The sequence below is a fragment of the Rhinoraja longicauda genome, chromosome 12, assembly GCF_053455715.1.
Source record: "Rhinoraja longicauda isolate Sanriku21f chromosome 12, sRhiLon1.1, whole genome shotgun sequence".
In the NCBI taxonomy this organism is placed as follows: domain Eukaryota; kingdom Metazoa; phylum Chordata; class Chondrichthyes; order Rajiformes; family Arhynchobatidae; genus Rhinoraja; species Rhinoraja longicauda.
In genome coordinates, this window is record NC_135964.1 from 30,129,949 (window position 1) to 30,148,454 (window position 18,506).

The following is an 18,506-nucleotide window of genomic DNA, read 5'->3' on the forward strand; positions in this document are numbered from 1 at the left end:
AAGTTTGGCTTCCAGGCAATATGGACCACTGAGTGAGCGGGCGAGAATATGGAGAATGGAATATAATGTGGAGAAATGTGAGGCCATGCACTTTGGTGAACATTACAGAGAAGAAGACAGTTCATTAAATGGCTAAGTCAAGTAAGTTGAGTTTATTATCCCATGCACAAGTATGGTGAGGAATATATTTAATGAAAAATGTTGAGGGACACAAGAAACTTCAGATGCTGGAATCTTGAGTGAAACACTGAGTACTGGAGTAACTCAGCAGGTCAGGCATCATCTCTGGAGGAAATCCACAGATCATGTCTTGGGTCGGAATCCTTCTTACTTGCAGCAGTATCACAGGCACTTAGACAAATGCACAAGAATAAATTATACACTAATTATACATTGCAAAATGCAAGGTTGTTACTAAATGGTTGTGGGAACAATGTTTCTTCTGACTGAGGACTCCAGGACCAGGGAATTGAGGAGCTACTTAGAATTGAGGTGAGGAGAAAATTCTTCTCTGAGAGGGTTGTGAACCTTTGGAACTCTCCATCCAGGACAGCTGTGGAGATTCCACCTTTGAGCTGATCCAAAACAGAGATCGATTGATTTCTGAATATGAGGTGAATCGAGAAATCTGGAGATAGCACTGGAAAACGTAGTTGAGGTAGAAGTTCAACGGTTCAATGATTTCTTTATTGCCACATGTCCCAGGTACAGTGAAATACATTTTTTGCATGCAGCTCAACAAGACTATCCCCGTACACAAGCACAAACGTCTCGGTCAGTACAGATCAACCGCGATCTTGACAAATGACAGAGAATAGATTCAAAGGACTGGATGGTCCACTCCTGCTCCTGTTTTTTATGCTTACTATGAATGGCAATGATTTTTCAAAAGCACGAAAACGTGACCCAGATAGAGCTGACAGCACCTTAAAGAAACATCGTTTGACGGAAGTGTCACCATATGTGACCAATGCAGCAAGTATTAGGAAGTGTCGTCCCCACAGCCACTGGAGATGCTGGGTCCAATGTTGCAAACTGTGGGATTCACTTGAAACGCCCACACTTTCATGATTTATGCATAAAAACATCAACATTTAATTTGCAGTGTTGAAAATCAGAGCACTATGCAACCCGATTTCTATGTGGTTATAATTTAATGATTTATATATGCCAAATTCTTACGTTAAACAATTAGCATTCCTTTAATGTTCATAACCTACTGAGCTAATTTAAATATTATTTCCTCAGATGTATATTTCAACACCTTGTTGGCTTGTTATTGTTCCAGTGATTAATCCAATCTTGGTAGCCTTGCATTCTCCCCAAAGCATTTGTTCCCTTCCTTTACTTCATTCATTTTCAGCTCCATTATAAGCTTGTTGACAGATATTAATATTTGAAATATTTGCAACAAAGGATAATTTCCATGCTGTTAACAAATGAAAATAGAGGAGGTATTGACCACAATTTTACAAACCTCCTTGGTTAAAGAGGAGTGACAGTGGATTGAAACAGTGCTGTCATTCTGCTATTGTTTTAAGAATGGGTGGTAATTGTAAACTACTGGGTTTATAATTAATGGTGGGCAATTTATTGAAATCCATTTTTAAAAAAGAGTATAAATCTTAATTTGGAAAGACACAGATTAATCAGGGATGGATTGCTAAAGGAAGATCACGTTTGAAGTTTTTAACAGAGGTAACAGAGAGGGCAGTATAGATGTGTAGATGTGTCGCCCACAAGGCTTTCATGAATCCCACAAATTAGGCTGGTCAAAAAAATAAAAGTCTGTGAGATCCAATGGAAATGCCAAATCTATATACTAAAACTCTCGTTTGTTATCTTGTTTGTGACTGAACTTCAGCCAAAACGGTACACGATAGCGCTGCAATTTTAGGCCCACCTTACTCACCATTGTCACTTTAGGGATAATGCAAGTAGTTTTATTGAAATCGGTGTTATATTTTTAAAGTTATTCACATTTTTAAGTTTAAAAGGAGGGGAGGGGGAGGGGAGGAGGGAAGGAGGGGGGAGTGGGGGAGAAGGGAGAGTGGGCGGTTGAGGAGAGAGGGGAGGTGGGGAGGACAGGGTGCTGCACCAATGCAGGAGAGGTTTGGGCCCAACGGGTCCACTTGGTCTAGTTATACCTAAAACTGTAGAAACAAGGGACTGCAGATGCTGGTTTAGACAAGTGTGGGGCTATCTGCAAACAGGAGGAACTGCACTTCATATTCCACTAGGGTACCTTACAACCCAACGGTATGAACATCTAATTCTCTGGTTTTTGGGTAATCTTTTACAAACCCCCTCTCCCCTCTCCCCTCTTCCACCTTTCTTCCCACCACCCCCTCCACAATCCGTCTGAAGAAGAGTTTTGACCCAAACCATCACCTAACCATTTTCTCCAGAGATGCTGCCTGACCCTCTGAATTACCCCAGCGCTTTGTGTGTGTACGTATAAACCCGTCCTGTTGGGAGGAACCAAAGTGTGGCTGGTGTTTTTGTGACTGGAAGGTCCTTCCCAGAAGAGTTCTGCAGGGATTAATACATGGTCCCCAGCCTTTAGTGATGTATAACAATTATTTGGATCTAAATAAGAGACCATAATAGAGGTTAATATGTAGTACAAAAAGTTATCCATGTGTTTGATTGATGGTGGGGATAAAAAACATTACATTGCAAATAGCTTGATCAGCAGAATATTGGCAAATTACATTAAATGTAAGAAAGTGTGAGGTGATGCATTTATGGAGGAGCAACAAAACAATACAGTAAGTGGGGAGATATTGATGGTGTGGAGAAACAAATGAATGTGAGCGTACGTTCATGGATCCTTAGAGATAACATGACATGTCCATCAGGTCATTCAAAAAGCACGTGAGATGCCTTCAGAGCAGAGTGCTTACACTAAACAACATGAGTTAGGCTGCAGCTTGAGAGATGTGTACAGTTGTGGCCTCCACTTTACAGCGAAGGTGTGATCGAAGAGCAAAGAACTGCAGATGCTGGAAACCTGAAACAAAAAACAGAAAATGCCAGCGATACTCCGGCACGTCAGACAGCATCTGCAGAGAGAGAAGCACAGTTACAATTTCAGCTTAATGACCTGCTAAGTATTACTGAAGGTATCACAAAATGCTGGACTAACTCAGCAGGTCAGGCAGCATCTCAGGTGAGAAGGAATGGGTGACGTTTTGGGTCGAGACCCTTCTTCAGACTGATCTTCAGACTGGGTCTGAATACTTTCTGAATGCACTGTACAGCATGGAAACAGGCCCATCGGCCATTGAGTCCATGCCAACCATCGATCATCTCCCCCCCCCCCCCCATTCACACTAGTTCTATGTTATCCTACTTTCCAATGCACTTCCTCCACACACAGGGCAATTTTTACAGAGGGCAATTAAACTACAAAATCACCCATCTTTGGAATGTGGGAGGAACCCAGATCACCCAGAGGAAACCTATGAGGTCACAGGGAGAACGTGTAAATTCCACACAGCCAGCACCCAAGGTCAGGATCGAACCCGGGACTCCGGCGCAGTGAGGCAGCGGGTCTACCAGCTGCACCACTGTGCCGCATGAAGAAATTGCCAGGGCTAGAAAATTATTACTGTGAGTACTGATGAGATAAACTGGAGTTGTTCTTTTTTGATTAGTGGAGGCTGAGGGGAGATGTAATTGAGATGTGTAAATCGATGGTAGCCTCGACAGAGTATCAAGGAAGGACATTTCTGTTAGCTGAGGTGTCAAAGGTCAGGAGGCATATACCTTAAATAATTGGTTGAAGGATTAGTGAGGACATGAAGAAAACTTCTTTAGCCATAGAGTATTGGGGATCTAGAGGCAGAAACCCCCATCACACTTAAGCAGCATCTGAGTGTGTACAATACTTAGGGAACTTGTGGAGCGGGTATTGGGAGGTGCAATTAGGCTGTGTGATTCAGTTAGACTAGCACAGATACAATGGGCCAATTGGCCTCCTGTGTTACATACATTCTAAGATTGTATGATATAATGCAAACCCCATCGAACAGAAGTCTAACCTCACGTTGGCTTTCTATTAAGAGACTATTGTGCCTATGTATGGAAGGAAGAAGAATCTTTGGGCGATTGGATGGGAGAGATCTCATCAACCCTTGCCTGTCATTCACAGAATAATATCAAGACTAATAATTCAGATCACATTTTGGGCTCTTGTGAATAAAACTGAGCTTCACAGACCAAGAAATCAACATGCAAAACATTAAAGTGCAAGAGACTGCAGATGTTGGAATCTAAGTGAGCAAATGGCTGCTTTGATATCATCCCTCGCAACAGTACATAGTTTGAGTTCCATTATTGCATTAGTCTGAGAATGATAACAATGCTGGACTGGGTCATGAAACAATTGTTCTCTGCAAAAACAGAATGACTAAATTATGGAAATCCAGAAGTACTTATTCTTCCCCATTGCTTTTATGCAACATTACAGACCAGAAAAGAAATAAATGTACCTTGCCAGTCTAGGAAATCACTTCTCCTCACTGTTCTTTGTCTGCCAGCTTCTCAAGTCTGAGGGAATAGCTCTGTGGCCTGTTCCCAGTTGAACATTAAATTAGACAGAATCCAGAGAACTGGAGCAGCCATTTGACCAAATGGCGCATGTCAGTGTTTGTGCTCCATGCAAGATTATTCCCATTTCTAATTGCATTTCATCTTGCTTCAGACTCTCTTTGTTCATTTTCCCTCACAAATGTATCCCCACTGTCTGCAGTATCTGGGCAAAAGGACAGCAAAATGGGGCAAAGGGCTGCACAGAAGAAGCCAGTAACGGCTAGAAGTTACATCCACAGAAGAGGCAATGATTCATAGAGTAGACAAGTCCATTGATGTAAGCCTCAAGGGTATGTTGCTTCTCTTGTGCAGTGAGGAGCAGCACAGAACATTTTGTGGAGTAGTAGCATAAACCATTGTCCATGTTGCAGTCAATGACATGGGAAGGAAAGATTTAAAGGTCCTGCAGTCAGAATTCATGAAATAAGGGAGGAAGAATTGATGAAGCTAGGGAGGAAGAATTCATGAAGCTAGGGAGGAAGTCGGTCCCTCAAAGGAACAATTGAATCATATGACAATGAAAATAAAAGACAGCAGATGTGGGAACTTTTAAATAAAAACAGAATGCAAAATGCAGAATAAAAACAAGATGGCCACCGTAAATATTTGGCAGGTCAGGCGACATCTGTGGAAGGGGAATCACAGTTAACACGACAGGTCGAATATCCTTTGTCAGTAGTAAGATATCATTGGAGGGATGATTATCGAGATCAGTTTTGAGACAGAATCATTTAGCGTAGAGCGTAGAAATAGGCAATTCGCCCTACTGCATCTCTGATCACCATCATGCTTATCTATACTAATGTCACTGACTTGTATTAATTTCATGTCCCTCTGTGCTCTGTTCATTCAAGTACCTGCCCAGTTGCCTCTTATTTGTTGTTACTGTTCATATCTCCAGCAGCTCATTCCAGATGAAAGGTTTGTGATGAAAAATATGATCAACTCGATCGATACCTATTGTCATTGTCATGTCATGCCTCAGTCTGCTTTACTCGAGGGAAAGCAGACCTGGCCTATACAGTCTCGCCTGATAACCGAAGCCCTCCAATTCAACAACACCTTGTGAATCTTTCTGCATCCTCTCTAAGGTAGGCATATTCATCCCAAAGTGTGGTGACTAGAATTGCACAAATACTTCAAGTCTGGCCTAAATAGCATTGTGTACAACACTTTTTATATTGCCCCAATTGTTCTACTCAATACCTCCCCAATGAAGGCAAGCATGTCACTTTCCTTCCTCACTACATATGTTCCTATTTTCAGGAACTATGTACTTATACCCCAAAGTTTATCTGTTCAACAACACTCTCCAGCGCCCTGCTATCCACTGTGCACACACTGCCCTGGTTCAACTTTCCAAAACCATCACTTTACCTTTCTCTGAATTAAATTCATTTGGACCTGAGCAAAGTAGTGAACTGCTTTCAAAAGGACTAGGTCCAATATCATAGCAGGGAAATTAACCAGTGTTGTGGGAAGGATAAAAGACAAACAAACAGTAATAGTGCAAAGACAAAAAACATGTAGTTTTGACCTTTTAGGTTGTAATATTTAAAAGCCTGATGGTTGTTGGGGTGAAGCTGCTCCTGAACCTGGATGTTACAGTTTTCAAGCTCCTATACCTATACCAAGCTCCTCTGCCATCTTCCCGATTACATGAGTGAAATGCGAGTGTAGCCAGGATGGTATATGTCTCTGATGATGCTGGCTAGCTTTTTGAGGCAGTAACTGCTGTAGATCCCTTCGATAGTGAGGAGGTCAGTATCCATGATGGACTGGGCAGTGTTCACTATGTTTTGCAATCTTTCTCATTCCTGGGCATTTGAGTTGCTAAACTAGGCCTTGATGCAACCAATCAATTGGTCTCTACTGTACACCTGTAGATGTTCAAGAAAGTATTTGTCAACATGCGAATCTCCTCAGTCAGCTGAGGAAGTTGAGGCATTGATGGGCTTTCTTTATGATTTGTATCAATGTGCTGGGCCCAGGACAAATCTTCAGAGATATGCACGCTCGGGAATTTAATCTTTTTGACTCTCTCCACCAACGTCGTGTTGCTGAAGAATGGTCTGTACATCCTCGGCCTCCTCTATAGTGTGGTAAATAATCCTTCTGACCTTCACTTGAGATAATGCTTTGGTGGAAATTTACCGAGACCTGACACAAACAATGGGAAGAACAGGCCTTTAAGGAGCCAGAAGCTGAAGGGAAATCGTGCGTACCCTGTGTATTTCAACCAGTAGTCAGCCAGTCTGATCCTCAATAGTGAGCACACTTCAGCACTTTCCCACTGAAAACCCCATCGCATTGTGGGCTGGATCAGGTGGTGGTGGTGAATGTGCAAACAATTTAGCACTCCAAGCCTCTCAGCCTGGCAGGCTGTTGTAGCCGTCAAAAACAATGAAAGCAGTTTAAACTATTAAGAATCAATTAAACAGTTAGAAATTTGAAATGTGATTATAATGAAACACTGGAAAAACGCTTACAGTTGAAGTAATTTTGATAAACACAATCATTTCAAAAAATATTCAAATGAACAAACAATTTTTAAAAATGAGATTGGCTTAATGTTGGCTTAATTACTGCCTCTCCATCATAGAAAGCAGTAGATGATCGCGGACGCCAATAGGATTAACAAACTTATCAAGAAAGCTGGCTCCGTCCTGGGATGTGGTCTTGGAGGGGAGGATGCTCCTCAAACTGTGGAGTCAGACTTGGACAATACAGCTCACCCCTTCCATGACACACTGGTCAACCTGAGGAAGACCTTCAGCAACAGACTGGTTCCACCAAGATGCAGTTCAGAACGCCACAGGAGATCCTTCTTCCCTGTGGCTATCAAACTGTACAACTCCTCCCCCTTCTGTCATGGGGTAGACTGACTCCCCTCTACAGCCCCCCCCCTCCCCCCCCCCCCCCCCCAATCTTTGCACATCCCCAATCCTTTCCACTCATCACTTTAATTTCATGTTTCATGTATTTTGTGTTTTTACTCTTGGTAGATAAATTTCCCTCCTGGGATAAATAACGTTCTATTGTATCGTATTGTAGAGGAGAAACTGCCACAGGTTGTTGGAGCTGATTCTCTGGAACAAGTGCTGGGATGTATGTAGGTTAATTGGCTGGGTAAATGTAAAAATTGTCCCTAGTGACAAAATTGTCCCTAGTGGGTGTAGTGTTAATGTACGGGGATCACTGGGCGGCACGGACTTGGAGGGCCGAAAAGGCCTGTTTCCGGCTGTATGTATATGATGATGATGATGATGATGAATTGCTGCGACTTCAAATTTTGCCAGGGGATCCCGTGAGAAGCATAATCCCGGCACAACTCTGGGAAACTGATGTCAGCACAATCACTACCTCCACCTACCTACGAGAACGCTGACAACTCCTGTGAAACCGCCAACATTTGCATGAGAAAGCAGGCTCCAAGTCACAACTTCAAGCAATTTAGGGATGAAAAGGAAGTGGCAAAGATACCATTATAGAACCGAAAAGGAAGGTCGCACTTGAGGGTTCATAGACAAGAAAGGGAGAAGAGATGAAAAGGAAAATAGGCTTAAAGGGAGTTTATGAGAATAAATTTAATAGTAACATAAAAGTGAACCGAGACATCTGTTTATCAGTAAACGGATATTAAAAAGTCAAAGGATTAGGAATCAAAAATTGATCTTTTCAGCGGCAGAGGGCACGACTGCTAAACGCATGGTTTGCACTTGTCTTCATTGAGAGGAGAATGCTGAAAATGGTGGCATTGGAAGTGGAAAGAGTAAAGCCATTGAACAGGATAAAAGAGGAGATATTGAAAATGTCAGTAGCACACAAAGCAGTAACATCACTGATCTGAGAGAGATGTGAGCTGGGTTACTGAGAGAAACATGGCCAAGACTCTGGCCACAATTTACCCATCCTCCATTGAGGAGTGGACAAAGGCAGATATTGCACCCCTGCTTTAAAAAGAGACGAGGAATCAAGTCACCATCTACAGCCCAGACATCTAACGGCTGCGGCTCTCTGGCAGTCTGTTGTCTTTTTTTCTTTTTTTTTGTTTGTGTCGGTGTTGGGATGGTTTTTGTTTCTGTTTTTGGCTGTGTATGTGTGGTGGGGGTGTGGGGTGTGGGGTGTGGGGGGGTGGGGTGGGGCGGGGGGAAACCTTTCTTTTATTAGGTCTCTTCCCCGGGGCGCAGCTCGCCCGCGGGGCCTTCCATCGCCCGGCGCGGCTCGGCTGCGGGACTTAACATCGCCGGCGCGGCTCGGCCGCGGGACGTTTCAGTGCCCGGTGCGGCTCGGCCGCTGGACTTAACATCGCCCGGTGCGGCCGCGGGACGTTTCAGTGCCCGGCGCGGCTTGGCCGCTGTGCGTGTCGGTTGCCTCGGTAGGGGTCGAGCTGCCTGTCCGTGGGTGCGGGGGGAAGAGAGGGGAAGTTTTGTTGCCTCCATCACAGTGAGGGGGTGTTTGGAGTCACTGTGATGGATGTTTGTGTTGGGGTCGGGTGTCCTGTGTTCTTTTCTTTTTTGCTGTGTCTTGTGACTGCTGAAATTTCGTTTGGTGTTTGTGCCGAATGACAATAAAGTGTGTTGTTATGTTATGTTATGTTATGTTATGTTATGTCAGTGATGAGAAAACTCTTAGGGACAGTGTTCCAAGGCATTTTTTTTTTTTAAACAGGTTTAATAAGGAAGAGAAATTGTGTTTAGGGAATGTTAATTAAAATAACAAAGTTGATTTTGTGTATAGGAGTTTAATAAAGTAATATTTATTGGATGTGATAAGAAAATTAAAGGGCAATAGATTAATTGGCAGTGCTTCAAGGATACAAATTTAAATGGGAACAGAAAGTAGGGTGTGATGTTGAACACCTGCTGTTCAGAATAGAGGATGTAAACACCAATGTCCTTCAGGAGTTGGTGTGAGGATCACTGCTGCTTAGGATGTATTTCAAAGACCTGGACTCGAGCATACGATGTATCATTTCAAACTGGATGACAGGAATGTTGGAATATATTAAGCAGGAGTATACTGATGGACGGACAAAAAGGGTGATAAGAGAAGTAATGCAATGCATTATGGCTGGAAGAATGAGGAGAGATAGTATGAACTGAAGGATGCAATTTTAAATCGGGGAACAGTTGGTATAATATTTCCAGTTTTGCTACTGCTCTTTCAGAAGGGCGTCAAGACTTCACAGGAATTTCGCTACATTACCAGGACTGTGCACGTTTTGTCAGAAACAATCCAAGTTTTTTGCTGGAATAAATAAAGAAAATCTATTTTCAGTGGCAGAACAGCCAGCAATCAGAAGATGTAGACTCAGGGGATTTGGCAAAGGAACCTGAGGCAAGATGAGCAGATATTGTTTCACTTTGAGAGTTGGTATATTCTGAAATGTGTGGAAATAGATTCAACCAAAAGCAATTGGTTAAATGCCTAATGATGAAATGTTTGTCTTCTCTGTCAAAAAAATAAAGGGAACAGTACCAACTTGAAAGCACCAGCAAATGTTTGATTGTAGGAATGATTCTTAATGCTGCATCTTTTTCTGAGTTTTACCTTCTGTGCTGAGCCATAATCTCGACCAAACTCTCTTTGAAATGACTTCATTCACTGTGCTCTTTTATGTGACATATTATCAAACCGTTTGAAATCCCACATTCAAGGGATTCTTCTTACAGAATTTGACTGTGACATCTTCAAAGAAATCTGTTTGGTTATAAAAATATATCTATCTATTCAGAAAATAATTGCAGTCAATTTTAATGTATAGCCCCATTTCTGGAGGTTCACCTTCTTAGCTTTTGCAAACACTAATTGGGCTATAATATTTGAATTGCTTCTCGCATTTCAAGGAGTGGAATTACATTTCCTTTGTATCAGTTTATCGCTGCTAGGCCTTTCCCTGTTGAACGTGGGATAGATCCAAATGTACCGTCTCCTCCTCAGTTAGTTTGAAATTCTAAGGCTTTAATTTAATAGTCATATATTTTCATCTGTCAACAGCTTGGACAAGAATTTTACATCCTTCAACAAAGGCGTATAACCTATGCTTCCATTTGGTGTACCAACCCTACTCTGACAAGGCTGGAGTCTACCTATCACTCCTTCAGCACCAAGTGGACGAATTCCTGTCACCTCTCCTGCATCAGATAGGAAGCTGCCCGTTACTCCTACTGGACCAGTTGGGACACTGTGTGTTACTCCCACTGCACCAGGTGGGACACTGTGTGTCATTCCCAGTGGACCAGGTAAGAGATTGTGCCTCTTCCACTGGACCCGGTGGGAGACTGTGTGTCACCGTCACTGGACCATGTGGGAGACCGTGTGTCACTCCCACTGGATCACGTGGGAGATTGCGTCACTTCCACTGAGGGTTGGCACCTTCTGCCACTCCCACAGTGAACAACTGGAGTCGGCCTGCCAACTGGTGAGTGATAACTGGCATAATGCCTCATCTCACCACTTGATGGCAGTGTCTTGGTGCTTTTCATGTGCTCCACCATTGATCCAGCACTAATCCCTTGCAAACCTTTGCTTCCACTCTCTGCTTTATGACAAGCGTAACAAACAGAACGTGCACCTGTCACCTTAATGGGTTTATATGACTGAAACTATTGTGTTTGATAACTGCATTGCAAGTTTGTTTAGCTGCATGGTGTAGCTGCAGTATTGATTGGTGAGGCTGGACCGATATGATTACAAACTAAAAATATACAGCATGTTCATTCAGAAAACAATTGAAGCCTGATCTCTTTATTTTACCAAAAAATCGTTAACAATTTCTCCTGTTATGGAGCTATTCAGTAGGTATAAAACCATACGCTTTGATTGTCCCAGTAAATAACCCTCAGCATATTTCTAACGTTCTCGTCTTTTCAGTGATCCTCGGCCCTCTCCTTCTGCTGCTAATTTTCCACCCCTGCTTGTCGCTTGCCAATTATACTGTTTGACTGTCAGGCTAAATCCTGCAGTGATTTGTTTAAATGAGGCTTTGCTCTGATGTCTGACTGTTGCAGGATTTTTTAGCCAGCACCAGTCTCCTCCACATCTTTTATGTTCTGTTCTACCAACATCAGTTTCCAAAAAAAACCCCCAAATCAGCAATATCGGAATTTAAATGCTGGAGTCCCTCCAAGAACTCTGCTGCTTTTTACATTATCTTTCCAAAATGCAAGTTTTAATGAACCAAGACCTGTCTTGGATCTTTAACTTAATCTAAAAACTTGAATGCGATGGTTCATTTCAAACATCTGATCCATGAACTAAATTAAATGTTTATTTGAAGGTTTCTCGGGTAAAAATAAATGTTTGGCATGAAAGGGGACACTATGAGCTTCTCACAGTCAGTTTCGGCCGTGAGTGAAACGTGGCAGATGATGGTGGTGTCAGGACATGAGGATATTTATGTAGTTTCATTACACCTCTTGCATCCTAATGCCTAGATTATGCCATTGCCTCACAAGTGCAAGAAAATCAATACTGGCTTCTACTTTCTTGCAGATTTTTATTATATTGCAATTGTTGAGAATCCCTACTTGAATGATTTTTTTGCTGTCTTTGAGTTACATCTTGTGGCGAAATAACGCAATGGAACTAATCTCCTTGAATGGTTCTGTGTAATGTAAAGCCATTGAACCCATTGTGCTGTGAAGTACTAAAGTGAGGATCAAGAAAATATTTGAAGGCAGAATCTGCTTTTTCTTCCGCAGTCTCTCAGGGTCGAGGACAATTAGTTTCCACTCCAATTTTATGAGTTTTAAGTTGAGCAATGAGGCCAATGTGGGAACCACAGAGTCTTCCAGGGAGGGGGAGAGGAGAGCTGGATTGATAGGTCCATTGCTTCTGCCACCTATGGCAAGGCCCCTGAAACAAGAACTTGAGGTTCTCAATCCCATCCCAAACTCCCTTTCAGACTGAAGAATGTTCCTTACCCGGAACGTATATGTCCATTATCCTTCACAGATGCTTTCTGATATGCTGAACTCCTTCAGCACTATAGTTCCATTGTTCCTTTGGACAATATAGTCCATCAAGCAGATTATGAGCAAAACGACAATCTCCCCTTCGAATCTAAGAACAGAACTGGGATCCTAAAAGATAAGAAAAAAACACAAACAAAGGCAATAGGTTATTCAGTAAAAATGCTGGTTAATAGGTTTTGGAAGATCTTAAATTACAATGCTCAAAACCATAATCTGTAAATGGATGTAACGTTCTATTTTGTTACTTAAAATTATTACCCACTTGTAGAGAATCTAACCTTTCACTATTTATTCCGTTCAAGAGCCTCGTAAATAAACGGATGCTGCTGGGTAGAGCCAAAGCATTTCTTCTTCCTGTGCATTCATTACTTTAATCCCATGATTCGCAGAGCTCTTCAGTCTCGTGTGACAATTGCCAACTTCAGCTCTGGCTCCGGTGAAAAGCAGAGAATACTATTGTTAGATATTGCAAGAATAAATAGAGAACTATATTAAATAAACAAAGAAAATGTTGGATATACTCAGCAGGGCAAGCGGGTGCTGCAGAAGGAGAAAGAGTTAATATTTCACACCAATGGGCTGAAACGTTTTTTTAAAACTTTTCCTTTCCAGTGTATTTCAAACATTTTATCTTTTTATTTCAGGTTTCCAGCAAATGCAATTTGTTTGGTTTTTCAAGAACTATATTGTTAGCCTGACTTTGTGACTTGTCTTGTGTCACTCATGGATACACTTTCTGAAATGGATATGCATTATATCAATTTTCAATTTCAATTAAAAAAACTTTATTGGCATGATAAGATACATCATTATATTGTCAAAGTATAGAACATAACATACATATTTAAAATGCATGAATATAAAAACAAGTATACAATGCTTGGGTCGATATGCCCCTGTACATATCAAGTCAAGTCAAGTCAAATTTATTTGTCACATACACATACACGATGTGCAGTGAAATGAAAGTGGCAATGCCTGCGGATTGTGCACAAAAAAGAATTATAGTTACAGCATATAAATAAAGTTAATAAGTTACTATAGTTTAGACAAAAATTTAGTCTCTGGAGTTATAAAAGTTTGACAGTCCTGATGGCCTGTGGGAAGAAACTCCGTCTCATCCTCTCCGTTTTCACAGCGTGACTGCGGAGGCGTTTGCCTGACCGTAGCATCTGGAACAGTCCGTTACTGGGGTGGCAGGGGTCCCTCATGATCTTGCTTGCTCTGGATCTGCACCTCCTGATGTATAGGTCTTGCAGGGGGACGAGTGTAGTTCCCATGGTGCGTTCTGACGAACGCACTACTCTCTGCAGGGCCATCCTGTCCTGGGCAGAGCTGTTCCCAAACCAGACTGTAATGTTGCCGGACAGGATGCTCTCCACAGGCCCAGAGTAGAAGCAATGAAGGATCCTCAGAGGCACTCTGAATTTCCTCAGCTGTCTAAGGTGGTAAAGGCGCTGCTTTGCCTTACCCACCAGTGCGGCAATGTGCATTGCCCACGTCAGATCCTCTGTGATGCGGACTCCCAAGTATTTAAAACTGCTCACCCTATCCACAGTAGACCCATTTATCTCCAGTGGCGTGTACGTCCTTGGATGTTTAGCCCTTCTGAAGTCCACAATCAGCTCCTTCATTTTAGTGACATTCAAGAGGAGGCTATTGTCCTGACACCAGAGTGCCAGATCAGCCACCTCCTCCCGGTAGGCCTTCTCATCGTTGTTGGAGATCCGGCCCACCACCACAGTGTCACCACCACAGTGAGCAGTTTTAAATACTTGGGAGTCCGCATCACAGAGGATCTGACGTGGGCAACGCACATTGCCGTACTGGTGGGTAAGGCAAAGCAGCACCTTTACCACCTTAGACATATATATATATATTCACGCAATACATTTATAGCCTTTTATTGATTGCTACTCGTTCTTGCAGTTGTAAACAGTACAGCAAGGTAGCAAGTTTAGCAGGTCAATATTAATTTCCTTAGTGTCAATTAGTGTCAATTTATGTATGCGTGTATGTGTACATGTTGGTCATTCACTGTCTCTCAGGTTGTAGCATGCTGTTACGTATTGTGCGCCAGGTATTTCCTTCGCCAAGGATTATTCTTAGTTTTGATATATCATTTAGTTCTTTAAAATCTGGGGTCGCCAGACTGAGTTTTTCAAGATATATTTTCCTTATTTTATCGAATTTTTTACATTTTTAAGAGGAAGTGCACCTCTGTTTCGACCTCATTATATCACATTAAGAGTCAAGAGTCATGAGTGTTTTTTTTGTCCCGAAACGGAACAATGAAATTCTATCCTGTAGCAGCAGGATAACAGGTTTGTAAACACAGTACTCAACAGATAATATAATAAACAAACAAACAAATAGAAGTTCAATTGATAAAAAAATTCCAATACAGTACAAAAAATCAAAACAAATCGTAAAGTCCTTATTGCAAATCGTAAAGTCCTTATTGGAGTTTAGTTGAAGTTCGTAATGTTCAAGAGCCTGATGGTTGTTGGGAAGAAGCTGTTCCTGAACCTGGGCATAACTGTTTTCAGACTCCTGCATCTACTTCTTGATGGCAGGAGTGAAATGAGAGTGTTGCCAGGGTGGTGAGGGTTCTTGATGAAGCTGGCTGCCTCTTTGGGACAATGCATCTTGTAGATTCCTTCAATGTTAGAGAGGTCAGTTCTGGTGATGGACCAGGCAGTGTTAACCACTTTTCATAATCGCCATCATTCCTAGATATTTGATTTGCCGAACCAGGCCGTTTATTCAAATAATGGTTGAAGCAAGATGCAACCTATTACTATGCTCTCTACCGTACAGCTGTCCAAGTTCAAGAGAGTATTCGTTGACGTAACAAATCTCATCAATATTCTAAGGAAGTAGAGGTGGTGATGGGATTTCTTTATGATTGCATCTATGTGCTGGGTCCAGGACGGATCTGCAGAGATATGCAAGCCCAGGACTGCCAACATATGCAAGTTGTTGATTCTCTCCACCACCAACTCATTGATGAAGACAGGTTTGTGGATACTCAGCCTCCCTATTCTAAAATCAACAATCAGTTCCTTGGTTTTGCTGATGTTGAGAGCATGGTTGGTGTTCTGGCACCATTCAAACAGATGATCGATCTCCCATCCTATATTCTGACGGGCCCCTTTGCAGATGGTTATGAATGAGGAATTGTTGTTGCCAATTTGTATCGATTGTGTTCTGTTGATGAGGAGGTTGAGGATCCACTTACAGAGGGACACAACTTACTTGGTAACAACTTTGGAGGGGATGCTGGTGTTGAATGGTGAACGGCCACCTGGGCTCACACCTATTTCACCTCTTCCCCCTCCTCTTCCACCTACATGTCTTCTTCTGGCTTGACAATTCTCAATTCTTCAAACCTTTGCCTCACACCTTCTGTCTTTTCATCTCTGGCCTTTGTCCAACCACCTGCCTATCAAACCCCCACCCCTCACTTGTAACCATCTAAAAGTTGCCAGGTATTGTCCTGCCTCTTCTCTCGTCCAGCTTCCTCCACACCTCCACTATGGTCAGTCTGAAACAAGGTCCTGACCTGAAGTGTCACCCATCCATGTTCACCAGAGAAGCTGCCTGAACTGCTGAGTTACTCTAGCACTTGGTTTCTTTGTTTTTAAACCAGCATCTGCAGTTCCTTGCTTCTACAAGAAAGCACACTAATGCTTCTACTTCTTCAGAAGACTTAGGAAGTTTGGCATATCGCCAACGTCACTGACCAACTTCTACAAATGCACCGTAGAAAGCAGCCGGTCGCAATGCATCACAGCTTGGTTTACCAACAGCTCTGTCCAAGAAAAACTGCAGAGAGCTGTGGTGTAGCCCAGTCCATCACACAAATCAGCCACCCCCCATCGATTCCAACTGCACTTCACGCTGCTTCAGGAAAACAGCCAGCATAAAAGCATAATCAAAAATCATTTCTACCCTGGTTATTCCCTCTTCTCCCTTCTCCTGTTGGGCAGAAGCTACAAAATCTTGAAAGCACGTACCACCAGATTCAAGATCAGCTTCTTCCCTGCAATTATCAGACAGTCCTCTCATAAACTCAGGGTCTATCCCTGATCTCCCAACCTTCCTCATTGTGGACATCAAACTTTTGTTATCTGTACTTTCTCTGTAACTGTAAAGCTATAATACTGTCACATTATATTCTCCACTCTGGTATTTATCGCTACAGTACTGTTGTACTTGTGTATGGTTTAATTGTACTCATGATTTGACTGAATCGCACGCAAACAAAGGGTTTTCACTGTATATGACATGTGACAATAATAAACCAATACCAATTTCAAAATTCCTTTCAACAATATTTCTTTTTCCCCTTTCAACAGTCTTTTGAGATCATAAAGCATGCAAACAAGCCTTTTATCCCACAGATGTTCAAACAATTATCACACAAACATTTGCACTCGTCCTGCACCAATCGCCAAACATTCACTGGACTTGCTTCAACTTTGGCAGACTGTATGGAGGTGTTAAAACTCTACCCTGATTTAAATCAGATTTACACCAAAAGGAAAGAGGTTTACTGCATGTTCTGTGTTGCAGAATAACACATTTCTGTATGTTTGTTGAACGTTATGGCCTTTGCCAATTACTTCCATGGTGGGAGATGCGTGGTGCTCTCTTTTGATGCTAGATTTGAGTCCGTAGAACATACAGTTGTTCATTAGGTTTCTATTTCATCCCAATGAGGTTCACCCAGTATGTCACCTTAGTGACAAGTGACTTTAGGTACAGTCCTCTCTGCTCCATCGTCGAAGTTGAAAGAACTACAGATAATCTTTGCGAACTACCAGCTGAGAAAGACAACAAAGAAACTGAAAGCAACATTCCAACTGAAAGCCAATCTGCGGTAAGAAGTAACAAGGGCCTAATCCAAACGTCTCTGAACTTTTTGATAAAACGTTTGGATGCCACGTTATTACCTAACCTCGACGAGGTATATATCCTCTGCATAAGCTACCATCTGAGTGAATGCTTGCAAAGGAACAAAGAATGGAGCAGGGATGACTATACCCATTGTCATTTGTCACTAAGCTGACATACTGGGTGAACCCCATTCTGTTGAAATAGAAATCCGATGGACAGCAGTATGTCTTAGGGATTTAAAAGTGATATAATTAATAATGTAACAAAAGGGAGCACGACACAACTCCCACTGTGAAAGCAATTGACAGAGGCCATAGCTTTCAACGAGCAATACAGAAATGGGCTTTGAAATGGAAAAGCTTGACAAGAAATCTTCATTGTTGATCAACATTTAACACACCAAGTAGCCCCGTGATGTGGGAAGTGCTCCATGTTTTCTCAGGTGTGGCTGTGAATCTTTATTATTGGAGGGCAATGTGGTGCAGTAAAGAGAAGTTGAGAGAGGATCTTTGTTTGTATATATTGAGTAGATGGCCCGTCCTGTTGTATACTTCAGTGAAGTCATCCAAAGTGGCTTGGTTTGACCTCTGGCTGTGAGCATCACAAGCACTGCCTTCATGTGATAAATTGACAATTGAGGTTTGGGAATTGGGAAAAATGTTACAGCAAGATCGCACCCTTGCTTAGTTAACATCCTGGCTTGTGTGTTGTCATCGAGCAAGTTTAAGATGGAGACTGCTTTTTGTGGGTAGACACATTTGATGAAGGTCTTCCATAGCCCCTCTTAACCAGTATCTCTAACTAAACTAAACTAAAAACAATAAAATACATTTTACAGTCACCAAAGGCACTTTGTAATGGCTGGTGTTGCCCCTGCATTGCCTTAGTTTAGTTTAGAGAAATAGTGTGCAAATAGGCCCTTCAGCTAACCGTGTCCACACCGACCAGCAATCACCCCTATACTAGTTCCATCCTACTCACTAGGGTCAATTTACAGAAGCCGATTAATCTACAAACCTGCACATCTTT

The 18,506-nt window shown here is 42.2% G+C and overlaps 1 long non-coding RNA gene across 1 annotated transcript in view; it reads right to left on the reverse strand.

The window, feature by feature from the left end:
- Nucleotides 1-12,127: 12,127 nt before the first annotated feature.
- LOC144598547 (uncharacterized) overlaps nt 12,128-18,506 on the reverse strand; it is a 58,462-nt gene continuing 52,083 nt past the window's right edge. The window contains exons 4-5 of the long non-coding RNA XR_013547874.1: nt 12,854-13,002; nt 12,128-12,683 (exon numbers count right to left, since the gene is read on the reverse strand). This is a non-coding gene — a long non-coding RNA (uncharacterized LOC144598547). The remainder of the gene's footprint in view (nt 12,684-12,853; nt 13,003-18,506) is intronic.